Source organism: Citrus sinensis, chromosome 3 (assembly GCF_022201045.2).
Source record: "Citrus sinensis cultivar Valencia sweet orange chromosome 3, DVS_A1.0, whole genome shotgun sequence".
In the NCBI taxonomy this organism is placed as follows: domain Eukaryota; kingdom Viridiplantae; phylum Streptophyta; class Magnoliopsida; order Sapindales; family Rutaceae; genus Citrus; species Citrus sinensis.
Window position 1 is genome coordinate 17232430 of NC_068558.1, and position 23527 is coordinate 17255956.

The 23527-nt window shown below is 31.6% G+C and overlaps 1 non-coding gene and 1 pseudogene across 1 annotated transcript; one reads left to right on the forward strand and one right to left on the reverse strand.

Moving 5' to 3' along the window:
• The first annotated feature begins 14235 nt into the window (after positions 1-14235).
• Positions 14236-22679, forward strand: LOC102631453 (uncharacterized; annotated as a pseudogene).
• On the reverse strand, positions 14866-14974 carry LOC112496613 (small nucleolar RNA R71). Its single transcript, XR_003063137.2, has one exon. It is a non-coding gene; the product is annotated as a small nucleolar RNA R71 (small nucleolar RNA).
• Positions 22680-23527: the final 848 nt, after the last annotated feature.

Genomic DNA, 23527 nt, shown 5'->3' on the forward strand with positions numbered 1-23527 from the left:
GAATGTGCCTATTGGTGCATAGGTTCTAGTAATGGAAGTAGATGATTCCATATTATAATCATAATCGGGCATCCCTTCATTCATGTTAGCCAAAATTCCAAACCATGATTCCCTGTCGAAACTTTCTCGCTGATCATGTGACACATCCCACAAATTCTCCTCACGTTGTTTAACTCGAGATCTGTCTTTTCTAGATACCACCATCCAAGGCCAAACTTAGAGTTTTATTAATTAAAATTTCTGACCACCATCACTGTTTATGTGTCATCATTGTTATTCGGATCACCACAAGTCAGATCATCCATGTTGCCACCGTCATTATTATTATTTTGGCACAAGTCCTTGTTATGGCCATATTTTCCACAAGTAAAACATATATTCGGTAGGCTCTCATATTCCACCTTTTGGATTCTTCCATCTAGCAAGAATTGGTAAACCAGGGGCTTGTTAAGCGTGATCAACAGCGACGCGAGCAAATTACCTCATGTAGCTGATTCAGTGTTATAATTAATTCTAATTACTGTACCAATTATTCGGCAAAATATCTTTAGAATTCTCTTGTAATAGTAGTGAAAAGCCATACCAAGTAACCTGATCTAAGATATAACTGACTCAATTTCCTCCATAGAGCAATCAAAATAAGGAATCTATAGTTAAACAGTAAGGTAATGTCCCATAACTATTATGGACCTTGTGTTAAAACAAATTCAACATTCCCTCTAATTTAAATTGGACCAGAAAGTAGTCATTCTCAAGGTCAATAATGGAGAAACCTAAAGTTGAACTCCAAAGGATTCCATCTGAGAAACAAATACCGTCCCAAAATTTAACCACTACCATATTTTGCCATGTCTTAATTAACTGGGCGTGAACTTTTTGAGAGAAATAGATAGAGGGTATATCATCAATACCATCGATGACAATGTCCTTCAATTTGAAATCAAGATCATCTTACTGGCCACTACAAGAAAACTGGTAATAGATGACAGACAACTTATAACAGATTCTAGGTATATCATAAAATTATAATAGACTTGTGACATAATTTTCAATCTATCATGAATTAATGATGGCTTTGTGATAGAATTATTTTCTATCACGGATTAATGATGGTTTTATGATAGAATTATTTTTTATCATGGATTAATGATGGGTTTGTGATATAATTATTTTTATCATGAATTAATGATGGTTTTAGGATAGAAATATTTTTTATCACAAATTATTATTTTTTACTTAGCCACGTGTCGACTTATAATTCGTTACTTAATATGTGAATAAGTACACTATATAATTTCTAAAGTATAAAATGAAAAAGTGAACCCTAAATCTAACCTAATTAAACACACTACTTGTTAAGTTGTTGCCGCTGCTCCCCTACTGCTCTTCATTTTCACTGCTGCCACTGCTCTGCCGTCATCAAGCCACCATTCTGTACGTCGCTGACTTGTTGCCGCCATTCATCTTGGTCATCGTTGTCGCTCCTCTACCATCACGTCAAGCTTCAGCCCAGCCAGCCGTCGTTGTTTTACCACCACTATTGGTTTACCATCGAGATCAATACCGTTCCTCAATGGCCTTCCAGAATTTTCCTTTCACTCTTTCCACGCTCACTATTCTCCTTCTTCACTAACATCACTTGCGAGAACGAGATACCGAAGAAGTTGCTTCATGAAAACTAAGGCAATGAAAGTTTTATCGATGGCTAAGAGTACCGTTCTTGTCACCAGCACTAGTGGTCAAACCGGTAATTTTTTACCTTTTTTCATTTTTCTTAATTATGTGATTATCCAAATTAATTATCATTTTTAAGCTTGTTATAAAATCCTATATCCCATGATCATTTTTGTTGGTGTCAGAGTTCGTAAGCTTTTCTTAATTCTAAATTTTCAAATCTAATGAATACAATTGAGTTGATGAATTAGGAACCTAACTGTTATGTTTAATAGTTTATTTAGTACATGACTGCAAAACTGGTTCCATCAATTGAAATTTGGCCTACATGAGCTTGTTAGTTACCTACTCAACAATATGAGATTTTTTGTTTTTTCCCTTTTTCTTGATTCTGTGCTGAATTTTTTATGAGATAAAATTACAATTAGACTCTAAATATGTAGGCAGGTTACAGGCCTAGAATTGGTAATGTTGGTTGAGATAAGCTTGTCAAATTTGGTTGTTTGGTTTCCATTTCATTGGTTGATCAGTTCAGCTGGATCTGGATGCCATTGCTTTCTATGATTTTATGATTTATTTTTGTCTCCTCACACTAGTCTATTGTTGTGGCTTCCTTTGCATTTTTAGCTAGCTTGCTGATTTTGATGAATTCCCATTCACCAAAAGTAATTTTAAACCATTGAGCATGTACATTTTGCTCATTCTATAAAAGTGAAGTCAGTTTAAATGATTAACAAGCTTGTTACATGGTGAATTTTAAGGGATTGAAAAAAAAACTACATATTCTTGCAATTTTACATCTTTTTTATATTCTTCTTTCTTGAAAATATTGGTCATCTCTTCTCTATTTCAACACAGGTATGAAAATATTGGTATTATTGGTTATTGCATATATTCTTCTTTGTTTTTTTATTTTTAATGTTCTCTTTTTTTTTTCCTTTTTTTCTCCCGTCTCTGTGTGATGAAACTATTGCTACTACATATACAATTGGAAGTACATTGGCTAGCTTAAATTAGCCGAAGAATTCTTGAAGTTCTAGATATAAAAAAGTAGCTTAATGTTATTAATATATACTTTCTTTTTTATGTAATGCTTTTCTTTTCTATCCCCCTCCCCCAACCCCCAAATGAGATTTTATTTGAGTTTAGAGGTTAACCTACTTGATTGAGTAATAATATGATGAAAATTTTATGGCTTCAGGCTTTTCATAATTGGAGAGCTATACATACACACTGACACAATTTTATGTAGTGGAATTTATCTGCTAATACTTCCATGAAATATTTAGTGTTAATAAATGCCTAGATTACTATATTTGATGCCCACATGTATTGCAGCCTCTTAATTTTCCTCATTCTGCTTGGTGTTTGAATCAATTTTGTTCACAGGAAGCTTGCAGTTCGCTTTGAAAGTTTCAATTTCCGTTTAGAGTGTTATTGGAAGATGGTATTGTTGCTGGAATTTTTACAGGAAGTCTTGCTAGAAATCTTATTGTTGGAGTACTTGCATTAATCTTTGAAAGTTTTGTTGGGTAACTTGGCTTGGTGGCCGGAATTCGTATTGCTTTTCTTAGAGTTTGATTGGAGTTTGACAGCAATTTTATACTTTGGGATGGTTTTTTCAATTTGAGATGTTTTATTATGTATTGGTGGCGATCACATTGGATATTAGATGTATTTCTTTTGAAATTAATTTTTGGATTGAATAAATGTTAATTGATATTAATTTTTTATGATATTTTTTTTATTAATGAATTAAATTTGTAAACAGGAATTCATCAATAAATTATAATTATTATATAATTTTAGAAAAAAAGAAAAACTTTATTATGGAAAAAGCTATCATATATTCTATCATAAATAATTTCCTGCCAAAATTGAATAATAAATTTTCAAATAATAATTGAATTTCCCACCAAATATTTAAAAAAATGGTGTGAAAATTTAAATAAATTCAATTTTTAATTTAATTAATTTTTACATTAAAATATTATGTGACGGATATATGACTATAAAATATTATCATGAATTCATGACGGAAAATATTTTGTCATAAATTAATGACAATGACATAGATGACGGATGAATTGTCTGTCATAGACCCCCTTTTATGACAGTTATTTCCCGTCATCTATTACCTATTTTCTTGTAGTGGGCCCACCAGTTCCTCTTCAATAGCTTTTTGTCACTCCATCAATTTATCTCAAAAAGATAAGTGCTCCAGGTTATCTTCATCGTCTCCCTGAGCACTACACTGTGCTTTCTTGGTGATCAATCATCTTTCATCAGTGGAGAGGGATTTTTCTCGAGACTCATGGAGAGTGTTTTTCCGCGCTATCTGTTGAAAAAGACAAAGTAATTTTCTAATCATTATTTTCGAAAATTGGTATAAAGTTCTAGTGTATTGAAGAATATTCAACTCTTTAATCGGGCATAAATGCATCCATATATTGGGATCTGTCATTTTCTTATGATTGATAAATAATTTTTCTTATTCGATATGTGAGACTATGACAAATATGAGTTGAAAGTTGAGATTGTGCAAGTTAATTAATTAATTACTTGTGGATTTGGTACGAGACGAACATAACTGATTAGCCTTAATAAATACCCATATTGAATGAGGAAGTCTTTCTAATTTTGATGATTGATACATTGATCCTAAATGTGTGAAAGTCTTCATCTTCAGCATATAACTCATTTAAACATTCAATACCAATAACTTCATTTACTAGAGTCACCAGTATTATTGCTCGCCTACTTTGCTCATCCACTACTTTATAAGCTGCTTAGACTTTTGCATTAGAATAAGTAAACTTCTGGATGTAGCTCACCTCTCTTGCATGCATCTTACATAGGTTTTGCTGGCTGTTAACGTACTTCAATGCTTGTAAAACACAAACTCCTTTTAAATCAAGTAATCCTCCCATGATTAAACGCCCTAAGGAATATATAATATTTTTCATCATACGTAGACCACTTTTGTCATGCTTCATTCGACTTTTTACTTATATACTCAATTGGTTGGCTCTCTAAGAAATAACAGCCCATATAATCTTTATCAAAAGCATCACAATCGACCTTAAACAACTTGTCAAAGTTTAGTATGGCAAACTAAGAATGGTGGACAATTTATCCTTCAGTAAAGTAAAACTCCCTTCTTGCTCTTCTCCTAATTCAATTTCCATTTCTTCAATCATTTAGTAATTAGTGCAACTATTGTGCTAAAACAATGAATGAATCTTCTATGAAATGTCACCAACCCTTAAAAACTCCTAACTTCACCTACAATCTTGGGCATAGGCTATTTTTTAATGCCTTGTATCTTAGAGTCAATAGCTCTAGTACCATCTACACCAACCATGAAACTTAGAAGCTATGCATTACTCTGCAAAAAAATACATTTCTTAAGGTTAATGTAAAGCTTATATTTCCTCAACACCTTTATAACCATTCTCAAATGCTCATGTCCTCACATCAACAGAATAAACCAAGATATCATCAAAATACACCACAATAAATTTACAGGAAAAAAGACATGACTTATCAAATGCATAAAGGTACTTGGCATGTTTGAGAACCCGAATGGCATCACAAACCACTCGTACAACCCTTCATTTAACTTGAATGTTGTCCTCCATTCATCTCTACGCCTAATTCTAATTTGGTGATATCCATTGCACAAGTCTATCTTTAAGAAAATCTTAGCTATATCCAATTTATCTGAAAAATCCCAAAATGTTGGAATAGGAATGAGGGACTTCATGGTTATTTGATTAATCTGCTTGTTATCCACATAAATACTGCCTTAGTTTTAGACTTAGATGTTCCATTTTCCTTTCCTTTCCAACCATCTTTTTTTTTTTCTGGTTTTACCCTTGTTGTTAGCCCTTCATCATCTTTTGTTTCAAATTCCTTTAAGCTTTCTTTTAAAGTTAAAGCTTCTTTGACATCTTGCATTGTCAAAATGTCTCCTATACAGTAAAATATTTTTTTTAAAAAGTTCATAAACAGATGGTAACGATGATAAGAAGATGATTGCATTATATTTATCTTCAATCTTCACGTTGATATATGTCAAATCAAAGATTATCTTATTAAAGGCATGAATATGAGCAGATAATGAAATGCCTTCTTCCATTTGGAGGATCTATAATCTTTTTTTTGTACTTAGTCTCTTAATAAAAGACTTCTTAGTGTAAAAATCCTCCAATTTCTTCTAAAGTCCAGCAGTTGTAGTCTGATCTCCCATCTCTCAAAACACCATCACTAAAACTCATAATTATAGTGTTGTGTGCTTTGTCCATGGCATCTTGAAAGTCATCATCTTTGATCTTGCTAGGTCTCTTGGAGCTTTGCATGTTCTCCAATGCCTCTTTTATCTCCTCATGAACGAGCAAGCCCTCATCTTGAGCCTTGATAGATAAAAATTATTTTCCTCAGTGAACTTCTCCATAAGGTCTAGCTACCGTGCACCTGGTGCATGGTGCCTCGAATTTTATTCATATATGACTTAACCTTTAGATTTAACACAGAACTTACTTCAACGGCATGGATGTATTCTCTTTGGTTTTTAACATTGACATCCCTATTGTTTTTCAAAAAAGAAAACTAGTCAAAGGTTTGACACATAATTTTGGATTTTTTTAAATTTTATATTTTGATCAATTGATCTACTTTGTTATTAAAATTAATTACAGTACAAGAGCAATAACTTGAAAAAAAAATTTAATACATAAAATATTTTTTATTGTTTGAAAATAATATAATATCAATTTAATCTATAGTAAATAATTTAAATATATTAATTTATCAATAGTATTAAACAATTCTTCGAAACAATATAAAATATATTTAATCAATAATAAATAATTTAAATAAATAATTAAATTTTAATTTATCAATAATAATATGACCAAATGGCAATGTTAAAAAGTTTCATAATAATCAACTATGGTTTAATGTTCAAATATAAATAATAGAAATGTACTCTAAGAGTAAATAATAGAAATATATTAGACTTATATGTTAAAATTTCAAAGCTTCTAATTTTTTCACTTTTCAGCAAATAAGAGGGACTGCAAAGTAATTTACCAAAATCCAAGCGTACCGTGCAGCTGAGGCACCATAGCTTCGTCCCTTCTCCATATCCAGCTTCTAAAAATAATAGTAATATAAGTTGTAATAAATAAGAGAAGTAAAACAAAAAAAGTCACATCATGTTAAAAATAAAAAAGAAAAGAAGTAAAGATTGAATCAGAGAATGAGGATTATATATTAGAGATGAGAGAATTAAAGAATAATAGTAAGAGAATGAAAGAAATGAAAGAAATGAAGTAAATGATATATATAAATAGCGAATTGGAGTTTTTAGTGATGAAATTTAAAATTCATTGCTAAAACATAATTTTGGCGGAAAATAATCCACCAAAATGTTTTAATAAATTTTGTCATGAAAGGTCTAAAATTTTTTGGTAGAAAATTAACCGCGTTAAATCTTGAAATGAATATCTTCAATGACAAATTTATAAGTTCGTCACTAAAATATACACATTTAATGATGAAAGTTAAATTTCATTGCAAAAGGCCTAAAATTTTGGCAGTACTTTTAAGTATGTATATGAATACTTCTAGCAACAAAAGTACAAGTTCATCGCTAAAAATACACATTGAGCATTTTTACATTAATCTAATTGAATCGATATAAATTTTTAAATGAATATCTTCATCGACAAACTTATTAGGGGGATCATGATCAGATGTGTATTTTAGAATTTTAGTTTTTTTATAATTTAAACCCTGTTTGGTTCACTTTGTTTGGTTCTTATCAGTTATTAAAATTAAATTGCATATTTATATTAATCTAATTAAATTGACTCTCGGGTTAGCTCATTTAATTGACTGCACTACCACTAATTGTTTGATTGTCTCTATCCCTTTTTAAATTCTAGATTAACTTTTAGCTTGGCCAACAAAATACATAATTTTGGTGTTTATAATTGTGTGTCATCTCAATTGGGATTATATGCTCTTTAAAACAGATTGATTTATTTATTTTCTAAATAACAAAATATGTGAGCTTTTTTTCATATATCTTAATTTCATAAATATTTTTGAATAAAATCCATTTAATCATATTACATATATTTTATGTGATTATCATATGGATTCACATAAGACATAAATATAAGTTATCTTATGATTAAATAAATTGAGTTCGTAGTTGATAAATAAAGTTGGGAGCTATGTTTATCCTTAGATTATAGTAAATTCATTGAATAATTTGTTTTAATCATGTATGAATTTACTGATGTAGTTCGACTACATTGAACTATATCACATTGAGATTCAATTAACTTTGAAATGACTGTCAAACTTATTAAATTTCATAGGTATTGATTTTATTGCAATCTCAATCTTGAGTTAACTATAGTTTCATAATTATGTTGTTATTCCATTTGAGTTACGAATTGACACAATATACATTTTTAGTCAAGATTATCTGGTATCTTGGTGAGAGCAATTATGAGCAGTGAAATTATAAATTAATAATATAGAATTTGTACAACATATCTGTTGACGGGTTTTGGTACTTGATCATAGAATTCTCTGGCCAGAGTGTGTCAACATAATTAATATGTTTGAAAATGATCATTAGAGAAAAATAGTAAGTATCAAGGGACAAGATGTAATTAAATTGATTGGGCAATTGAAATATCAATTTAATAAATAATGCAGTACAAATGATTGTTCAGTAAAGAAATCAATATGGCATGGATTGAATTATTATTTGAGAACACTATCTTAGATGGCATATAATTATAGAGGTTAATTCTAATCTTTATCGAAGTAGATTTGGAATTAAATAATCAGGATAGTTTAATTATAAGCTTAATTATTTTAGCCACTATTGTTTGTAGCTAAATGATCCTCATGTTAGCTCACTTACATTATTGCACCATTACAAGACTGATAAGTAAAATAACTAGTTACTTCAGTCAAAAGCCTAAATGTATTATTTGGTGAGAGACTTCATTTAATATGCATGTGTATAAAGGGTCTTGTGTTATTTTACAAGGTAGGCTCCTATAACATACATAATCGATGGGTTATTTTAGGCTTTATCTTGTCTTTTAATTTAAATCAAATATTTTTTATTTAATAGAATTAAAAAAAAAAGATAAAACAAAAGCCTAGGGTTTTCATCAAATAGGTATTAAGAGGCACACCTTTTAGAAAAAGAGAAGGTAAAATATATAGAACAAAGGAAAAGTAATTTCTTTTACTTTTTAAAAAAAGAGAAGGTACAATATACAAAACAAAGGAAAAAAATTCTCTAACTTTGAGAGAAAAATTTTTCTATTGCTAGCTACTTTGAGTAGTGATTAAAAAACCCACACATCAACTACAGATCAAACTTGAGTTATAATCTGGATGATTGTTGGTGACAAATTGTGATCTAACAATTAGTGATGACAAATCATGACCTGAAAGCTTAAATCACTACAATAAAAAAGCAAAGTTAAATTTCTAGACTATGGTAATTCTATATGTTGTATGAGAAATGTGATCCAAATATTTCCGCAGTAAAACTATCTTTAACCGACAAATAGGGCATCATAACTAGTATTATTTATATTAACTATAGTAATGATTTGATGCAGCTAATCTTTGGCTCTAAGCATGTTTCTTGTACAAGAATAATCCATATAATTGAAGATCTATTGTTGCACGCTTGCTTCAAGGAGTGTACATTCTAGAACATGACCGCCATGGGAATAGGCAACGGAATTAAGCTCAAGCTTCTTTCTGGTGGAACTTCTTCCATTTTCGGATTAGTCATATGCTCATATAGACAATGTCAATTAGTCAATTGTTGGTGCTATTTATGAATAGCAATTCATTGACAACTTACGACAATGCCCCCAAATATGCCATTACTTTCCTAGGAACAATAGACGAAACGAATACCCTATTAAGAGATTTTATTGTCACGAGATAAGTACGTCACACAGCAACCCGTGTGACACTTAGACAACTTTTAGCACAAAAGTTACTGAGTAAGCCTATCGGACATTTCAAACTAGCTAAACAAAAATGCTTATGGAAAAGCTAGAGAGAAGAGAGAGCAATGTAGCTAAAGGGAATTTTATTACTTCAAAGAGAGAATATAAGAGAGCTTCACGAGTATACTTAAGTTGCGTGTACTTGATGTGTGGTGTGTGCAAAATAACAAGTGTCATGCCCTATTTGGGCTTGCCCATTCTAATACTTTTCATTCAATTACACCCAAAATATCTAAATATTAAAGTGTACACGTGTGTAGAAAACTCTAAATACGTACAAGTTGTTGAAATGTGCTAGAGTGTGCTAGAAAATTCTAGAATCAGGCTAAGCTAGCACACCTAGACTAGATTTGGGCTCTTGAAAAATTTGGGTTGCCCGTTACTTGGTGCATCTCAGCTTGCCTCTTCGTGTACCTTAGGTCACCAGTTTAGCCTCCTTTGCAATTCGAGCAGCCCATGACAATATGCTGGATTTCCATTGCTTATTTCACAGACTTCATCAGAGTTCCCGTTTTTAGCTTGCATTGCAAGGAAGAATAAGACTGGTTAGCTAGACATTCTCTGCGGTCAGATATTGCATTGCTTGCCGAGAAGAATATGACTAAGATGTGTTATCCTATGGACACGTATCTCTTCAATCCACCTTTCTCGTTCGCTCTTCTTAAACTTATCAATAATGAAAAGGTGAAGCATGAGATTTGCTTTTATAATACGTTGTTTTCTTAAAGCCCATTTAGCTATTGCTGGTTGAATGTGTCAGAATCGGAGTTATCAAAACGACAAGCCATCTTATGCATGAATAGTCCCCAACCTACTCTGGTGTCATATGGGGGGATTCAAATAAAATACTAGTTATGCAACCCAAGAGGAGGGTAAATTAGGATTCTAAAAATTATTCAATACTAAATCGAAATTAGATGCAAATCTTAAATAAATTTGAAGCAATAATAAATAAACCAATCAAAATATAAAAAGAGAAGAGAATAGAGATTTAAACACTGAGATTTTTACGTGGGTCGGCCAACCTCGCCTACGTCCATGCCTCCAAGCAAACTAAGCTTGAGGATTTCACTATCCAAGCCTCCCAAAGCTTCAAATGCTTACAATTGACTTCCAAAGTGTCAATGGACCTTTACAACAAGAGATTATCATTAATCTCTTAACTCAAGTGTATCCCAACACTTACAACCTCTTAAGGATAAAGATTACAAATGAATTTTCTCTCACACAATGTGTTTGATTACAAATGAATGGTCAATGTGTGAATCAAAGAAATAAAAAGAAGTTTAAAGCTCAATAATGGTTATATACTCAGTAATAAACTCAATGATAGCTCTTGGATCTCACTTTGTTTGAGTTTGATTGAGATTATTTATAATTGGAGCTGAAAACTAGCCATTATTGACTTTCTGCCAGAAATCTGATTGCCGTTAACAGTTATCGGTTTACTGTTTTGACTAGTCCAAATAACCGTTGGGTTAAAATTGAAATAATCGGTTAACCGTTTGGCATTATCGGATCGCCATTAATTTCCAGAATCCTGCAAAACAAATTTGGCTCAACCGTTCTTACCAAACAGTTCAATCTAAAAAAAAATTGGTTCACCATTTTTCGTAAACGGTTCACCGTTTTCCGTAAACGGTTCACCGTTATTTTTCAGAATCATCATTTTAACAATACTTTACTGAACATGCTTTCTGAAAATTATCGGTTAGCCGTTTTTCAGTAAACAATTAGCTGTTTGCTACAATGACTGATACAGTGAAATTATTTTCTAAAATTATAATTTTACCCCAAACTGTTCTATAATTATAATATAGCCTAAATCTTTATAAAACTTTAAAAATAAGTCAATTTCCATAGTTTTAAAACTATTTCAATTAGAACATGAACTTGAAAAATAACCAATTTCATAAAATCATTTTTCCTTTAAGTATAAAACCCTTATATTATCAAAATAATGATTTGTTAAAAATGTATGAAAAATAATTTGAGCTTTTAAAAGATTAATCATTCTTAATCTTATTTGTTATCATCAAAATCAACATTATGGACACATACATGTTAACAATCTCCCCCTTTTTTGATGATGACAAACCTTGCATGTACTTAAAGAATGATTCCACAAATTGATCCCTCTAAATGTAAGCTCCCCTTGAGTATATTATAAGTTTAAACAATTTGCCAATTAGCTAAATTAACAAATGTAAATACATGTATTCTTCTCCCCCTTCATCATTAAAAAAAATTAGTGGAAAAGTGATTAGTATTAAAAATTGTTTAATTATCAAGCGATAATATGTTATTTTATGCTTATGTTATAATTTATATTTGTGTTTATGTAATATATTATGAATTATTAATTATGTTTTAAATATATTTAATTTTGTGTATTTTTATGTGTTTATTAGGAAAATTATTAATTTCACGTACTTCGAGGCTCCAAACAAATAAACGGAGGTCAAATTTGGATTCCGGAGGTCCGAAAACCTTAAGATCAGTCAAGATCGGCTTAAAATTGGGCTTGTGTAAAAAAAGTTGACTTTTCCTGTTGACCGAGCACTGATTGGATGATGAAATGAGCTTACAATAGATATGAGTGCATGGGATAACTGGCAATCTTGACTAAATCTCAACCGTTCATGATTCAATGGCCATGATTGTGCCACGTGGCAATGGTTGGTGAAGCAAGTTGGAGGATCCGAATCTTTGTATTCGGGTCGACCCGATCCACCCATTAACCCGCCAAATCTCAACCGTTCTTTGGGTAAATCGGACGAGTCAAATGATGCCATGTGTGATGTTGACTTTTGAAGTTTGACCAGCCATTGGATCTTGATCTAAGGGTTGTGAGGAGCACATGCATGAAGCCTATGATGGACCGCAAAGCACTGGATTATGAATTTATTTTTCTATAAATAGAGCCTCATTTTTATGTTTTAAGGATCTCTCTACAACTCTCTTCTTCTCAAATTCTCTCCATCTCCTTGTAATCTTGATTTCCAGGTGTGTTTTTAATATTTTGTATAATTATTTTCATTAATAAAATTAGTTTTATTTCCAATTTTAGTTGTTTTTATTTCTTTTAATTATAAGTAATTCAATTTTACTACTTCTTTTTATTTTAATTATGCTTAACTAAAAAATAAGTTAGGGGAAGGTGAAACTCTTAATAAATAAATATGATTTAATCAAATTCTATGTTTAATTTTAAAAATTAAATTATTTTCTATTTAATTTTATACATGTTTTATATTTTGAAAATTTGATTTATTGTAGACAAACAAATGAATTTGGCACAATAAATTCTTAAGATCTTAATATAAGGCATGGTGAAATGGTATTTTGACTTATTGTAGACAAATTAAATTTTGGCACAATAAATACTTAATCCATCATAAATTTAAAGGGAAAATAATAATAATTTGTATAATTAATCTTTTGGGTAATAAATCTAAAAAAAATTGGCAAAAAGAATTTATTAAGTTTTATTTATTTCTAAGAGTGGATCCATAACCCTAACTAGTTCAATTTCATAGTTTCATTTAAATTAAGTTGTTTATATTCAAATTTTAATTTCAATTTTTAGATAAAATAAAATAAACTAATTAAATCTTTTCTCTGTGGATCGACCTCGGACTCACCGAGTTATAATACAACAAGACACTCTTATACTTGGGAGTTAAAATTTACTTTTAAGTTGTACCAAGTTTTTAGCGCCGTTGCCGGGAAAAAGTTTTTTTTATTTGGTTTGTTTTTCCGTTTTTTATTTTTCTCTTATATGTAAAATTTCGTTTACCCCCTTTTTTCTTTTCTTAAATTCTCTTTTGTCCCCATATCTTTCATAATTTTAGTTTCACCCCAACAATTTCCGTTTCCAGCCCAATCTTCTGGTAATTACGTTCGGACCCCGATATCTTTCAACTGTTTCACTTTCATCCCAAATTGCTAATTCTAAACTTCTAAAAATTACAGTTTGACCATAAAATTAAAAATAATTTGCAATAGAATCCCTAGACGAAATTCCTCAAAATAATTAAGACTTGGACATACTTTGGACATATTTTGGACATATTTGGACATATTTGGACTTATTTTGGATCAAACTAACTTTAACTACTAACTCTAATTACTAACTCTTAACTTACTAACTGCTAACTCCTAACTTTTATTTAATTTCAGTTATTTAATTTTCTGCATTTATTTAATTTCGTATTTATTTATTTTTGCTTTATTGGTGGGTTCAACCACCAAACTAACTACTAACTCCTAATTTTTATTTTCAGTATTTATTTAATTTTGTATTTTGTTTTTGCTTTATTTTTTTTTATTGGTGGGTTCAACCACCATTTTATTTATTTATTTTATTATTTTGCGTTTATTTTATTTTATTTTATTTTTTGCTTTATTGGTGGGTTTAACTACCATTTTTTTCTTTTTCTTTCTTTTGCATTTATTTTATACTTAATTTATTGTTAACTGGTGGGTTCAACCACCAAAATTGTTATATAATTTTCTTTTGTACACTTATATTATTTGCATATTTAATTTTTTATTTTATTTTATTATCAATTTGTGTAAATATTATCTTTATAACATAACCCTTGCATGAGACGTTGGTCTCGATCTTCAAGTGGCAGGTTAATTCGTAGATCCCAATCTCCACCACCAATCATGGATGAGAATGAAGGCGAAAACGTTTTGGGCGAACTTAATCCTCAAATTGATCAGGGAGACAACCAATCTCAACATGGGCATGATCAGAATCAACCAAGGACTCTGAGAGACTACATGAATCCAACCAGAACCGGAGCACCGTCGTGTATAGTATTTCCTCCAGAAGCATCTCGATTCAATTTTAAACCAGGTATTATCCAACTTTTACCAACATTTCATGGTTTAGAATCTGAGAATCCGTACTTGCATCTAAGAGATTTTGAGGAAGTTTGTAATACATACACGGACCAAAATTGTAGCATGAACATAATTAGATTAAAGCTTTTTCCTTTTTCATTAAAAGATAAAGCTAAAACTTGGCTACAAAACCTTAGATCTGGATCAGTAAGAACTTGGAATAACATGCAAGAACAGTTTTTGAAAAAATTCTTTCCACCTCATAGAACAAATTCTTTTAAAAGGCAAATCACTTCTTTCACTCAAAAAAATGGAGAAACATTATACCAATGTTGGGATAGGTTTAAAGAGTTGCTTAACATATGCCCACATCATGGTTTTGAAACTTGGCGATTGGTCACTTATTTCTACGAAGGCTTAATACCCCAAAGTAGACAGGTTGTTGAAATGATGTGTAATGGTGAATTTAGGGATAAAAATTCTGAAGATGCACTAGATTACCTTGACCAATTAGCTGAAAATGCACAACATTGGGATACTGTTGGAACTTTTGAATTGACAAATAAGCAACAATCATCTCCATCTAGTGGAGGAATCCATAACCTTAGGGAAGATCATGATTTACAAGCAAAATTTGCATCCCTAGTTAGGAAAGTTGAAGCTTTGGAGCATAAAAAGAGTGATCAAGTAAAATCTGTTCAAGAAATTGCATGTAACATATGTAATTCGAATGATCATTTCACTCAAGAGTGTCCCACTTTGCCTGCACTTAAAGAATGTCTAAATGATCAAGCTAATGTCATTAACACTTTCAATAAACCAAACCCATATTCATAGACTTATAATCCTGGTTGGAAAAATCATCCGAATTTCAGTTGGAGGAATAATAATAATGCACAATCTTCACAAGCACCACCTCCACAAAATTTTCAAAATCCTCAGCCTTATACACCATATGTTCCACCACCCTGGAAAAATTTGGAAGACACAATGCATTCATTCATCAGAAAGCAAGATGCTATTAACAATCAAAATGCACAAACTTTTTCTGATTTGAAAGATACTCTTGCTAAAATTGCTTCTGCACTCACCATTCAAGAAAAAGGAAAATTTCCAGCACAACCACAACCAAATCCTAAAATTCAACAAAATCCACCCACAGACCAAGTCAAGTCAGTTATAACTCTTCGTAGTGGTAAGGTTGTTGATAGACCTATGCCTGAACCTTATGAAAATGATGAAAATTCAAAGGGTAAGGAAGGACTAAATGAACTTACACCTAGTGAAGAAATAACTAGTGTTCCACCTGAACCACCATTTCCGCATGCATTGAATAAACCAAAGAAATCAAACCACTCTTCTGAAATTTATGAAATCTTTAAGCAAGTGAAAGTTAACATTCCTCTATTAGATGCAATCAAGCAGGTTCCTTCATATGCCAAATTTTTAAAGGACTTGTGCACTGTTAAGAGGAAATTGAAGGTAAGAAAGAGTGCTTTCATGGCCGAACAGGTAAGTACAATTCTGTCTACTAATAATAAGTTGAAATATAAAGATCCTGGTTGTCCTACCATTTCTTGTATTATTGGTAACCACAGAATTGAGCATGCTTTACTAGATCTTGGTGCTAGTGTTAATTTGCTTCCATATTCAGTTTATCTTCAACTTAATCTTGGTGAGTTAAAATCAACTTCAACTACACTTTTGCTTGCCGATAGATCCGTTAAAGTACCAAAAGGAATAGTGGAAGATGTTTTAGTACAAGTTGATAAATTTATTTATCCTGTGGATTTTATTGTCTTGGAAACTGAACCTGTTGTGAATAATTACAAACCAATTCCTGTAATTTTAGGTCGACCATTTTTAGCAACTGCTAATGCTTTGATTAATTGTAGGAATGGTTTAATGAATTTATCCTTTGGGAATATGACTTTGGAATTGAATGTTTTCAACATGTGCAGGCAACCTAATGAAGAAAATGAGAATGAAGATGATACTGATGAACAAAAGGAATTGTTTGAATCTTGTATCGAGGAAAATATTCAAAAAAGGGATTTTTCTGAACTTTCTAATGTTTGTTTAGTTAATTCAATTGAGTCAAATAAGCAACTTGAACTTGATATTTCTAATATAAATTCGTTGCTTGATTCTATGCAGACTTCGCAAAATTATGATGACGAGCCAAAATTTGAGGAGCTTGGAAGTATTGAAAAGACAGAACAACAAGAAGCACCTAAAATGGAATTGAAACCTTTGCCTGAAGGATTGAAATATGCTTTTCTTGGAGAAGAACAAACTTATCCTGTTGTGATTTCTTCTACTTTAACAAGCGACCAAGAAGGTAAGTTACTAACTGTTCTTAAAAAGCATAAAAAGGCAATTGGATGGACTTTAAATGATATTAAAGGCATTAATCCCTTAATCTGCACACATAGAATTAATTTGGAAGAAAATGCTAAAACATGTCAACAACCTCAAAGAAGATTAAACCCACACATGAAAGAGGTAGTCAAAACAGAAGTCCTTAAATTACTTGATGTGGGAATTATCTACCCTATTTCTGATAGTAAGTGGGTAAGTCCTACACAAGTAGTGCCAAAAAAATCTGGAATCACTGTTGTTAAAAATGAAAAAGGAGAATTAATTCCAACACGAATTACATCTAGTTGGCGCATGTGCATTGATTATAGAAAATTAAATGAAGCCACTAGAAAAGATCATTTTCCATTACCATTCCTTGACCAAATCTTAGAAAGAGTAGCAGGACATCCCTACTACTGTTTTTTAGATGGATATTCAAGTTATTATCAAATTCCTATAGCACTTGAGGACCAAGAAAAGACCACATTCACATGTCCTTTTGGAACATTTGCATTTAAAAGAATGCCATTCGGGCTTTGTAATGCTCCTGCAACATTTCAAAGATGTATGTTAAGCATTTTTTGTGATATGGTTGAACATTGTTTAGAGGTCTTTATGGATGATTTGACTGTGTTTGGGAATTCTTTTGATGATTGCCTTGATAATTTGGAGAAAGTTTTAAAAAGATGTGTTGAAAAAGAACTCGTGTTGAATTGGGAAAAATGTCACTACATGGTTACTTCTGGAATTGTTTTGGGTCATGTTGTTTCTATTAAAGGAATTGAAGTTGACAAAGCAAAAATTGAAGTCATATCTAAATTGCCATAACCAAAAACAGTTAGAGATGTGCGATCCTTTTTAGGACATGCAGGATTTTATAGGAGGTTTATAAAAAACTTTAGTGCCATATCTAAACCACTTTGTAACCTCTTATTAAAAGATGCACCGTTTGAATGGAATGATGATTGCCAAAAATCTTTTGAAAAAATAATTTGTCTTTTAACATCTGCACCTATTATGCAATCTCCTGATTGGTCTTTGCCATTTGAATTAATGTGTGATGCAAGTGATTTTGCTGTTGGTGCTGTTTTAGGACAAAGAAGGGATGGTAAGCCTTTTGTGATTTATTATGCGAGCAAGACTTTGGATAGTGCTCAAATGAATTATTCTACAACTGAAAAAGAATTACTTGCTGTGGTATTTGCATTAAACAAATTCCGTTCATATTTGCTTGGCTCTAAATCTATTGTGTTTACTGACCATGCTGCTGTGAGATATTTGATGAGTAAACAGGATGCCAAACCGAGATTAATTCGTTGGATTTTGTTACTACAAGAATTTGACCTTACCATCAAAGATAAAAAGGGTGCTGAAAATGTTGTTGCTGATCATCTATCAAGACTCACATCCGAATTCTGCAATGATATAACACCCATAAATGATTCTTTCCCTGATAAATTTTTATTTTCTGTTACTTCAATGCCATGGTATGCTAATATTGTTAATTTTCTTGTTACAGGTAAAATGGCTTTGCAATGGAATGCTCAAGAGAAGAAGAAATTTTTTGTTGAAGTAAAGAAATTTTATTGGGATGATCCTTATTTGTTCAAATATTGCCCAGATCAAATTTTTCGGCGATGTATTCCTGATAATGAGGTAAGTAGTGTCATTAATTTTTGTCATTCTGAAGCATGTGGTGGTCACTTTTCTTCAAGAAAAACTACTGCTAAAATTTTGCAGTGTGGATTTTATTGGCCTACCATGTTTAAAGACACATATGAATTTTGCAAAAGTTGTGAAAAATGTCAAAAATTGGGATCAATTACAAAAAGAAACATGATGCCCTTAAATCCCATACTTGAAATTGAAATATTTGACTGTTGGGGAATTGATTTCAAGGGTCCATTTCCATCATCTTTTGGATTTGTATATATATTAGTTGCAGTTGATTATGTCTCAAAATGGATTGAAGCAATTTCTTGTCGAAATAATGACAGTAAAACTGTGATTAAATTTTTAAGAGAACATTTTAAGTCGATTTGGAATCCCTCGAGCCATTATCAATGATGGAGGTAAGCATTTTTGTAATAAGTCATTTGAGTCTTTAATGAAGAAATATGGAATTACACATAAAATTGCTACCCCTTATCATCCTCAAACAAATGGTCAAGTTGAATTAGCAAATAGGGAGATAAAACAAATTTTGGAAAAAACGGTTAACCCAAACTGAAAAGATTGGTCTCTTAGACTTAATGATGCACTTTGGGCTTACCGCACTGCATTTAAAACATCATTAGAAATGTCACCCTATCGGTTAATTTATGGTAAACCTTGTCATTTACCTGTTGAACTTGAACATAAATCACTTTGGGCTATTAAAGCTTTTAATTCAAATTTGGTTGATGCTGGTAATGTGCGAAAATTGCAATTGAATGAACTTGAGAAATTAAGGAATGATGCATATGAAAATTCAAGAATTATTAAGGCAAGAACAAAAGCATTTCATGATAAAAGAATTTTTCGAAAAACATTTGAGATTGGTCAAAAAGTGTTGCTTTATAATTCTCGTTTTCATTTATTTCCAGGAAAGTTAAAGTCAAAATGGAGTGGCCCATTTGTTGTAAAAAATGTATATTCATATGGGGCCATAGAAATTGAGAATCCAAATAATGGTGTCACATTTAAAGTTAATGGTCAAAGATTAAAACCATATCTGGAACATCACCCACGTGACGAGGACACCGAAATTAATTTGGATGACCCACCAGTTCTTGATTAAGTTTTTAATGATTTTTTTTGTTTTACTATTATTTTACCGTTTTATTGTTTGACTTTTTTTTTTCCTTAGATTGATACACTGTACATAGTTTTTTTTTTAACATTGTTTTTCTTGTGTAAGCGTGTTTGTTTGACAGTTGTACATTCTCTCATCAATTTTCATTTTACATCATGAGCACCTCAATGAGAAAATACCTGTTCGCACATCTTAAAAGATTTCGGCGTATAAAATTTCACTTAAGAGGCCTGATACAAAGCTGTAAATCACATCCACTTTGGGATCTGCAACCACCAGAATTCGTGTCCTATGTTGAGGATCTAGAGGGACAACTCAGAACAGTAGAGAGTGGCATATATGAATTTCAAATGGAGCTTGAGGTTAACTCAATGAGAGGACGAATGTAAGTTCATTTTCCTTTTATATTGTGTGATTCTTTTTGCTCGCTTTCACGCTTGATTTGATTTTGCAGATTTGATTTTGGTGTGTTTTGATTTATTTTCCCGTATAAATGGCGGATAACGGTACTCCGTGACTTCTTAAGTCGGTATCTTCAGTTTCCCACAATAACTGAAACCCCAAAATCAAACATGGAAGAAATACAACATAAACTCCATAAGCATTTTCCTTCTCTCCCTCAGAATGCCCTCAAGAAAATTTACAAAGCTCGTTGTGAACGATTGCGTTTGTTAATGATCAATGGCATTCCTTCTGACATTCGTTGGTTAATTGAAGCAAAGGTCCGATTAGCAGGTGAGTTTTCTGGTCAATTTATTTCTTACATGCCTGGTTTTGGTAAAAGTACGTTTGCTAAGAAAAGGAGAGCTAAACGACTTGGCTCAAAATGTCATAACTGTGTGAGACTTGGTTGCAAACGACCAGATTGTAAATCTTTAGGAATGGTTTCTGATACTCGTGAAGATAAAATTAAATTCGTTAAAGATGGCATGAGTAAAGAATCGTTGGATGATATCTTACGATCTCTTGAGACGCATCGAAGCGGAATTGTGCAACGTGAGATTTACAATTTGTGGATACTATTCCAAAAACAAAGTGCACAGTTAAGTCTTGGGAATCTGACTCAAAAAGACCCTGTTTGCCAGTTTATAAGAAAACTGGATGGGAAGCCGATCCTCGACCCATAGAGGGCGTTCAAGCCGTTACTGGACGTAAAACCAGAGGAAGATGTGAGCCACAATCACAACTACCAGTAAATATCCTTTCACTTCACTGTTATTTTACTTTACTGTTATTTTATCATTTGCATTATTGCATTTAACGATGTGATTTTGTATTTAATAAATATTTGGTTTTCTTTTACTGTTTGCTTTTTCTAATCATTACTTTCTTTTTACTGTTTGTTTTTGAATTATTGAGCCACGAGCTTTACTCGTCATTTGACAAATATTGCCAACCCATTTACAGCTGTTTCTCATTATTTATGTTACCAAGATCTTTAAATATGAGCTCATTTTTCAAACACTCACAACTTGTTTTTGAAAAATTAGTCCAATGGCATCATCTTCGAGTAAACAATTCAAAAACATTTGTGTGCTTTCTGGGTTTCACTATGGAAAGTACAAAGAGTTCGTTCAGGCAGCTGTAGATCTTGGTCGTGTCATAGCAGAGAGGAAACTGCATCTTGTATATGGAGGAGGTGAACGAGGGTTATCAAGACTTGTCTCAGAAGCTGTTTTTACCAGAGGAAGCCAAGTACTCGGCATTATCCCAAAACCCATGAAACCGCTAGTGTGCATGTCTGGCCCACCAATTGGAGAAGAATTAGTGGTATCAAGTATGCAAGAGAGAATATCTGAAATGATGAATCATGCTGATGCTTTTATTTTCTTGCCAGGAGATCTTGCAACTTTTGAGGCACTAATTACATTTGCATCTTGGGCCCACTTGAACATTCATCAAAAACCCATCGGTTTGTTAAATGTTAATAATTTTTATGACGGCTTGCTAACTTTTATTAATCATGCAATAAAGAATCATTTTGTTCCACATTCTGTAAAAAAACTATTTATCTCTACTTCTACTGCTAATGAGTTACTTGATCTTTTACAAGCTTATACACCAGAGCCAGATCCACAGACTGTTGCACTGAATTGGTCGACTAATGATGGTAACGGTAACAGTAGCAGTAATAAGAAGTGCGATTTAGATTTAACTCTTCGTTTGTAAATATTTTCTGTTGTAGTGTTCATGTGATGTCTTCTACACTCTTTCTCTTTCCTTTTAAAACATTGAGGACAATGTCTTTTTCAGGTTGGGGGGAGGGAATAGTTGATAATTGTGGAATGTCTTGGTCCTGGTTATGTGTTTACAAAAAAAAAAAACAAAAAAAAACATTTTTTTTTCTGTAAAGACTAACTTAGGACAAATTTGAGTCGAAGATGGCAGGATATAGAGAATGTAGTCTCTCTAGAAACGCATCTTCTTAATCTTAAGAGTGTTGTTAAAAAAAAAAAAAAATTGACTTTTTCTTCATCTTTGTTATCTACTTTTAAGCTTCTGCATCAAGTTCAGGTGAGATCTCTTCTTCTTCTTCTTTTATTATTCTCTTTTATTTTTATTTATTTATTTATTTTTATTTTTTTGCATATCTGTAAAATTATAAAATGTTAAGATAATGTTTAGATTAGGTCGTGGGGTGGGGATAATTGACGTATGTTTTAAATATGTGTGTTGTATTTCTCTTTTCTCTTTTCTTTTCTTTGTTAAAAAAAAAAACCAAAAAAAAAACTGTTTTTTGTCTAGGATGGCCGTGTAAAGAGTCACGACTTTTGAGACGCATCCTAATAGTCTTGTTGTATTATATTTTGATTTTGAGATTCATAGTAAGTTGTTTTTGTTCCCTTTTCTTTGAATTACTCAAATTTGTGAACTCTCCACTTAGTTATTAAGTTATTTAATTGTTTACTCATTTAACAGGTATTATTGAATCATTCTTCACACACACATTATGACACATACTAGTGGGTTGTAAGTTAAAATTTTACAGCATTTAGTTCTTTTGATTTATTAGGAATAGTATCTAAGGTAGTAGAAAGTGTATATTTCCAAAAAAAAAAATCAAAAAATCAAAAAAATCAAAAAAAGAAAAAAAAGAAAAAAGAAAAAAAAATGTTTTTAATTTTGTTATATCTAGAAACCCGAGTAATTAAGTCCATAGGGGTGCTTCAACACCTAGTGCCCTAAGGTCAACTGGTCTGGGAGTCACTGGCCTAAAGCTCGCTACATGGGTAATAGATATATTGTTTGTTTATTAGAAACCCGAGTAATTAAGTCCGTAAGGGTGCTTCAACACCTAGTGCCCTAAGGCCAACTGGTCTGGGAGTCACTGACCTAAAGCTCGCTAAACGGGTTAGAAATGTAATATAAAAAAAAATGTGTGAATAATCTATTGCCTAAAGATATAATTTCTAATGAATTTTAGAACGAAAATGTTGTTTTTCTTTTAATGAAGCCCCATAAGTATTGTGTTAATTACTTGAGCACAAAAGAAGGTTTGATGATATTCTGGATAATGAGTGAACATCAATGTGGTAAAGGAATTTGGGAGAGTTCATTTATTTGGTAATTTAGAGGATAGATGAACAACTATTAACTTGCATGTGAATTTTATAAATCTTAATATAACGCTTTAATTGCTAGAGGGCTAGCAATAAGCTGGTTGGGGGGTGTGATTAGTATTAAAAATTGTTTAATTATCAAGCGATAATATGTTATTTTATGCTTATGTTATAATTTATATTTGTGTTTATGTAATATATTATGAATTATTAATTAT